Source organism: Armigeres subalbatus, chromosome 1 (assembly GCF_024139115.2).
Source record: "Armigeres subalbatus isolate Guangzhou_Male chromosome 1, GZ_Asu_2, whole genome shotgun sequence".
NCBI classification, from domain to species: Eukaryota; Metazoa; Arthropoda; class Insecta; order Diptera; family Culicidae; genus Armigeres; species Armigeres subalbatus.
In genome coordinates, this window is record NC_085139.1 from 255,240,641 (window position 1) to 255,247,413 (window position 6,773).

The following is a 6,773-nucleotide window of genomic DNA, read 5'->3' on the forward strand; positions in this document are numbered from 1 at the left end:
GTCATTAGGCATAAGGGACATTTTCATAATTTTTAAAGGGGCTTTTTAGTAAATAATATAACACCACACCGGTCGAAAATAGAATTGAAAAGACGTAATTTATACATAAAACGTAAGCAAGCATACATAAGCCGGGAATAGCCGTTTGCCCGGATCAAGGCTATGGTGGATGTGATTTCTTCTTAAAAAATAGGCAATACCCGGATTATGACAATGGTTGATGAGATCCCTTCTTTAAAAATAGACGTTTTCCAGGATTAAAGCAATGGTGAGTATGATTCCTTTTTAAAAGAAGGTGCTTGTCCGGATTAAGGCAATGGTGAATGTGATCCCTTATTTAAAAATAAGCGCTTGCCCAGATTAAGGAAATGGTGAATGTGATTCCTTCTTTAAAAGTTTGCGCTTGCCCGGATTAAAATAATGGTGGATATTCTTCAAAAGAAAGCGCTTGTCCGATATTTCAACTATTCGGCCAAAAGGCATTCGGCCAAATGCCGTTTGGCCCAATGACCCTTTCGGCCAAACGGCATTTGGCCAAATGACCCTAAACCGTTATATGCCAATCGACTCAGCTCGACAAATTGAGATGATGTCTGTCTGTGTGTATGTATGTGCGCAAAATAAAACTCACTCATCTTTTAGGCACTTATCTTGATCCGATTTGTTTGCAATAAGTTGCATTCGACGGGGAATCCTGTCCCATTGTTTCCTATTGAAAATTGGCTAGATCGGACTATGGGATCAAAAGTCACCAAAGACCAAAATACGATTTATATACAAAAAACACGTTCTCACTCATTTTTTTTAGTATATCTAATGTACGAGAAAGGCACAAACACCGCTGGGTGGATCAATCAGGGTTTTTTAAAGAAGGCGCTTGCTCCGATGTGTGTGTGTGTTTTTTTTCTTCCTAAGCAATGGAGGGGGAATCTGCTCAACAGACATCCTGGGTTGTCCAGGAAGTGCGGGGTTGGGGATCACCTCCAATAGCAAACGAGGGAGGCAGGACTACATCCCCGACCCGCTAAACCGTTTCCATTGCCGCCAAGCCCATAGTCCCTTCGGTACAACCAGAAAGTAATGCTTCAAAGGGGGGCCAGTGCACAACGCACCCTCGAGGTTAGCTGCGTCTCCTTGCAGCACCGAACATCGTAACTCGCTTAGAAGAATACCATGGTATCGTGCCAGCGCGTTGCCGGCTTTCCAGGTGGCTTTACCACGCCCTATGTCCTCGGAAAGTGGGAAGGGTCGACTTCGCGCCTGCTTCCCTCTGCACGACTGGTATCAACAATAATGATGCCGCGTGCACCCCAAATTGACCTTTCTGCGATAGGGCTTATTCGCCAGCACACAGAGGGACATGCCAACGCGGTGCTTACGCCTGCCCCAGCCTTGACGAGGACCCCTTTCCGTCCTCGGGCTCGGAACCCGCCCGGTTGACCGACGCCGCGAAAGCGACGATACCATGTTGTTCTTCGCGCGGCCACTTGTTTGATAAAAGTATCGAGTTCGACCACAGAGCATGACCACCACCGGTATGACCCATGAAGCCGACTCCGATCCCTTGGACCACCTTTTATTTGCGCCTGAACTAGCCATCCTTGAGTCCACGCGCCACCTTCTGTGTAGCTTCGAGACGATTTGGGCGCTAGCCGATAAAACGGCGTTCCAGCCAACTTCATCTTTACACATCCTCCGAACTAGGTTGTCTGGGGTAGTATCCAGACCACATGTGGCAAGCATGTGGTCACGCATTGCGCGAAAACGTGAGAAAACGCAACACGCTTAGACGCCGGGCACATCGAACCCCCCATGGGGTGCTTGCTGTTCACAGCTTTGCTGGAACAAATCAAACAATTGGGAGGGTTCGTGCAGCATTGTGCCTTATGTCCCTCCAATCCGCAGCGTCGGCAGAGATTGCTTCTGTCAGGGCCTTTGCAGTCCCATTGCTTGTGCCCCGGTTCCAGGCACTTGAAGCAAACTTCAGGTTGCTCGTATATGTCCACAGGGCATACCGACCATCCCACCTTGACGCTCCCTAACTTGACTACCTTGGAGGCGTCCGCTGCAGATAGCCGAACCAATGCTACCTGCGTCCCTGCCGGACCTTTCCGTAGCCGAACGGCTGCGGTGGGCGTCTCCACTTCACACTGTCGCCGCCGTGCCGTGACGAGCTGTTCGACTTCGGTGATCTCGTCCAGGTCTTTAACCCTTAGATTCACCTCCGTAGTGAATGCCCTCACCTTGACCGTCTCGCCTAGGACTTCCTCCGCCAACTTCTTGTAGGCGGCGCCCTTTTGCGAGACGCCCCGCTTCAGCTCGAGGATCATCTCGCCTATCCGGGTACGTCTTATTCGACGTACGTCGGCGCCGAGTTCACCGAGCTTGACGTCACTCCTCATCGCCTTCAAGACGTCCGAGTACTTAGCCTCGTCCGCCTTGATGACTAGGGCATCGCCCCTGGAGCGATTGGCGCCTACCCTAGACTTCTTGCTACCCTCATTCGCCTGGGCCTTCTTTTCGGCCCTTGACGTCTTCGGTTTCCTCTTGTTCTTGACCAGGGTCCACGAGGCGTCATCTCCCTCTATTTCCCTGGTCTGGTGCGGCTGAGAACTTTCAGCCTGCCGTAACCCCTTACCGCCGTCTTTCCTGGGTGGACGGACCTTTCCAGGTCCTTCCGCCCCCGGTTTTGGAGGTACCTGGCCGGGGTTCAGCTTCCCAGCCCCACTACCCTTGTTCGAGGTAGTAACCCTCCGCGTTTTGGAGCGGCCCCCAGGGAGCTCATCCCCTGGAGACTGTCTCCCCCGTTTTTGTGTCTGCTCCGTTGGAGCAGTCACCCCCGACGTACTCGCAAATACTTGAGCCTCAGTCTGGGTAGACTTTGGTACCACCGTCTTCGCTGCCACGCCTTCGGTCGATTCGACCTTGCCCGAGTCCGCGAATCCTTGGGCCTCAGTCTGGGTAGACCTCGACTCCACCGATTTCACGGGTTTACACTTGGCCGTCCCGACCGCCCTCTCCAGCTTGGTGTCCAGCATCGTCTTTCGAAGTTTCTGCAAGCTCCTCTTGAGGTCCTTACTGATATTATGCTTAGATGACGCAAAGTCGATGATGGCGTCCAGCTGTTGCGTCACCACCTCGAAGGCCGAAAGCCCATCGCGTTTGCGGTTTATCGCTTCCACAAGCCATGGGCCGTCAATAACCTCTACCGGCGTTTTTTTAGCCGAGAGGAAGATTAAGTGACCCACGCTGGCGCTGCGCACTGAGCTGCCGACTAGTGCCTCTGGCCTCCTAGGCGGAGACCTCAACAACCCACCTCTTGCGAAGGGGTTGTCGCCTACACTACTACCACTAATTGAAGAATTGACTTGGTTTTCCATTTTGGTCCCACGAGTTGCTCGGGAAAAGAGGTCCACCACGCCAGAGCCCAGCATGACGCGGTAAGGGACAATTACTGTGGAGGGTGCCCAGGTACCCCACAGGCTCCGTTAAAGGCCTAGCTTATTATTTCACCCCCCTGGCCATGCATCCCCTCGGCACGGGTCACTTGACGCCTTGGGATTAGGGGTTAGGGACGATGGTCCCGGTCTAACTCGCAGTGGAGGGGAGGGGTCGTCAAGCCCTCGGACAAAGTCCCTGCTGCACCGGTGTGTGTGTGTGTGTGTGTGTGTGTGTGTGTGTGTGTGTGTGTGTGTGTGTGTGTGTGTGTGTGTGTGTGTGTGTGTGTGTGTGTGTGTGTGTGTGTGTGTGTGTGTGTGTGTGTGTGTGTGTGTGTGTGTGTGTGTGTGTGTGTGTGTGTGTGTGTGTGTGTGTGTGTGTGCGCACCCACGTACCAAAATGTAGCAAAAGTGTCACTCATTTTTCGGGCACTTATCCTCGCAACAAGTTGCATTCGACGCAGATTTCTATCCCATTGTTTCTTATTGAAAATTGGCCAGATCGGACTATGGGATTGGAAGTTATGTCCAAAATACTTACCATCACCGCTAGGTGGATTAATCTGGGTTTTGATAAAACAAATCTCGCGCTTAGTTTCATAGGGGCGTAACTGTATTGATCGATTTCTCTTAATCGATTTTATATTTTGTTAATAACTCAATTGTTTCAAAAGCTACAACCGTGATTTTTGATTATGGTCCAAGATACAATCATCCTTTATCACACCAAACCATTAAATCATCGACAAACTATGTCAATTCGATACAATAATAAAAAGAAAACATCGACGAAAAGAAATCGATCAATACAGTTACGCCCCTATGAAACTAAGCGCGAGAAATGGAGTTCGTAAATTGTCTAATATGTTAAATTAGACCTGTGCGCCGCCGCCGCCGGTGGTTTTACTCACGCCGCCGCCGCCGGCGATTTTGGGTCGGCGCGCCGCCGATCATAATTTTGCCACGCCGATGACTAATCGCAATAAAAAAATCAATTGACTTGAGTCGAGTCGAGTAAAGTAAGAGACACTGAAGATGGCCTTATAGAGACGAAATACTTATTTGTAAGACAATACAACGTGGTGGAATTGATTGGAATAGTACTAAACTCCTGTTATGATTGTTTTTGTTAGTTAGTTGTTAGAATGTTGTTGAGGTGGAACTCGTCAGAATTCAATTTCAAATCTACCTCAAGTGATGGTGCCTCTAAGACAGTGTGGTGACAAACATTGTATAATGAATTGGTTGGTTGATTAGTTGTGAATTTGAATTAGGCTGTATCTAGTAGATTTAATCTACTAAGTAGAATAATACAAAAATTTTTGAAATGGTCTTTGGAAATCGTCTAAGCCAAAGCCTCATTCAGTCGGGCACCTAAATCTGTAGACAGTGTTGTCCTACACTCTGTGCAAACTAATCTGCTGTTTGATTTTACTCCATCCACACGATTTTACAATCTTAACTAAGTAAGTGCAACTAATACAAGGCTATTTGAATTTTCTAAATGTCCATCGTTTAGATGGAGTAAAATCAAAGAGCAGAATTTCTTGCACAGAGTGTAAGGCAACACTGCCTGTAGGTGACTCGCAAATTATGTTTGTTGTGGCACATAAGCTTTTGCGAAGGCTTGAATACATCCCCAAAGCGCCAAAATCACTTGGTATATTTCCTAGTATATTCCTCCAGATATTCCTCCGAAAAGTTTCAATAAAAAACCTTGGAAAATTACTTTATGTATTCTTCCGGAAAATTTCTCCGAAAATTCCTTATGGAATGCATACAAAAAAATTGTTTCAGTAATTTCTACGAAAATGTTGTTAAGAATTCCTTAGCAGAATCGTTAAGGAATTCCTTCGGAAGTTTCTTTAGCGATTCCTCCGGATATTTCTTAATCAATTTCTCAAGAAATTCCATTTGGAGTTTTTTCAAAAACTATTTAGCAACTCTTCAATTTTTTAAATGAATACTCATGAATTTCTTCGGCAATTATTTTATGAATTCTTCAAATAAATTCTTCCAGAGATTGCATAAGGGATTTCTTCCAAATTTTCCTACACTAATAAAAATCCACACATTTTTATTGGCAAAAATCTAAAGAAATTTCTAAATAAATTTTATGTGTGCGTTAATAACCACCCGCTATTGGAAAATCCACATAAAGGTTATTAGTTAATAAGGGTTATGTGTGTTTACACATATATGCTATGCAAATTCATATAGCCGTTATGTGGGAAATGCTATAGTCAAAATTTATGTGTGCGACACATAATGGATATGATTGGATTTTTGTCAGTGTAAGGAATTTCTTCAGAGCTTCTTCCAGCAATTCCTTTAAAACATTCTTCGAGAATTCTTCCAGAACTTCCTGCAGGAATTCCATCGAAAATGCCTTCATGGGTTCTTTACGAAATTCTTTCAGTAATACCTTCGGATTTTTTCAGTGTTAGTTGTTTAATTTATTTGTTTTATTTTTTCAAAAATCAATTAGCAACTCCACCGAAAACTATTTCATTATCTAATTATTTTTAAATTAATTTCCTGGAAGAAATCTAAAAAGGAATCCGGGAGGCTTTTCGAAGAAACTTTTAAAAAAATCCCTGGTGAAATATCCAAAGGAATTCTTGGTGGAGTTTTTTTTTAGATTATTCAAGGAAATTTTTTTGAGGAGCTCTTAAATGAATTTTTGGAGAAGTTTTTGAAGAAAATTTCTGGATGGCTTTGTGCAGGAATTTCTAAATATATTTCCAAAGGCATTTTTAAAAGAGAGCCTGAATGGATTTTTGAAAATAATTCCCGTTTGAACTACTTTAAGAGCACTAAATTAATGATTTCGTGTGTGTTACTTCTACGTGAAGTTAAACGATTTACAATGATATGGAAATGCTAATATCATCTTCCAAACTTGGACGTACATGTTCATGATAGAATTAGAGGCGAAAGTATAGAATTGATAGTTCCGTTAGGATACGGCAATGAGAAAACAGGACTGTGCAATAAAAATCCTATTCGACTAAATGCTGATGTCATATTAGAAATTCGGAGACTGTACTCGTCGATAGCAAATCCTTCCGCACGCGATGGCATATGAGCAAGTCAAACCACCTTCCTTTTGCCAGTGGAGATATATCAGCTTCCACACTGATATTCTTCCCTCCCCCTTCATACGGGAGCTTGGCAGAAGGAAGGTCGTGTGATATGTGCCATCACAAATATTGCCCTCCGCTCGCTTTCAAATCGACTTCTATAAAAACATTCTTCATGCCTGCCGTATCCTAACGGGAACTATCAATTCTATACTTTCGCCTCTAATTCTATCATGAACATGTACGTCCAAGT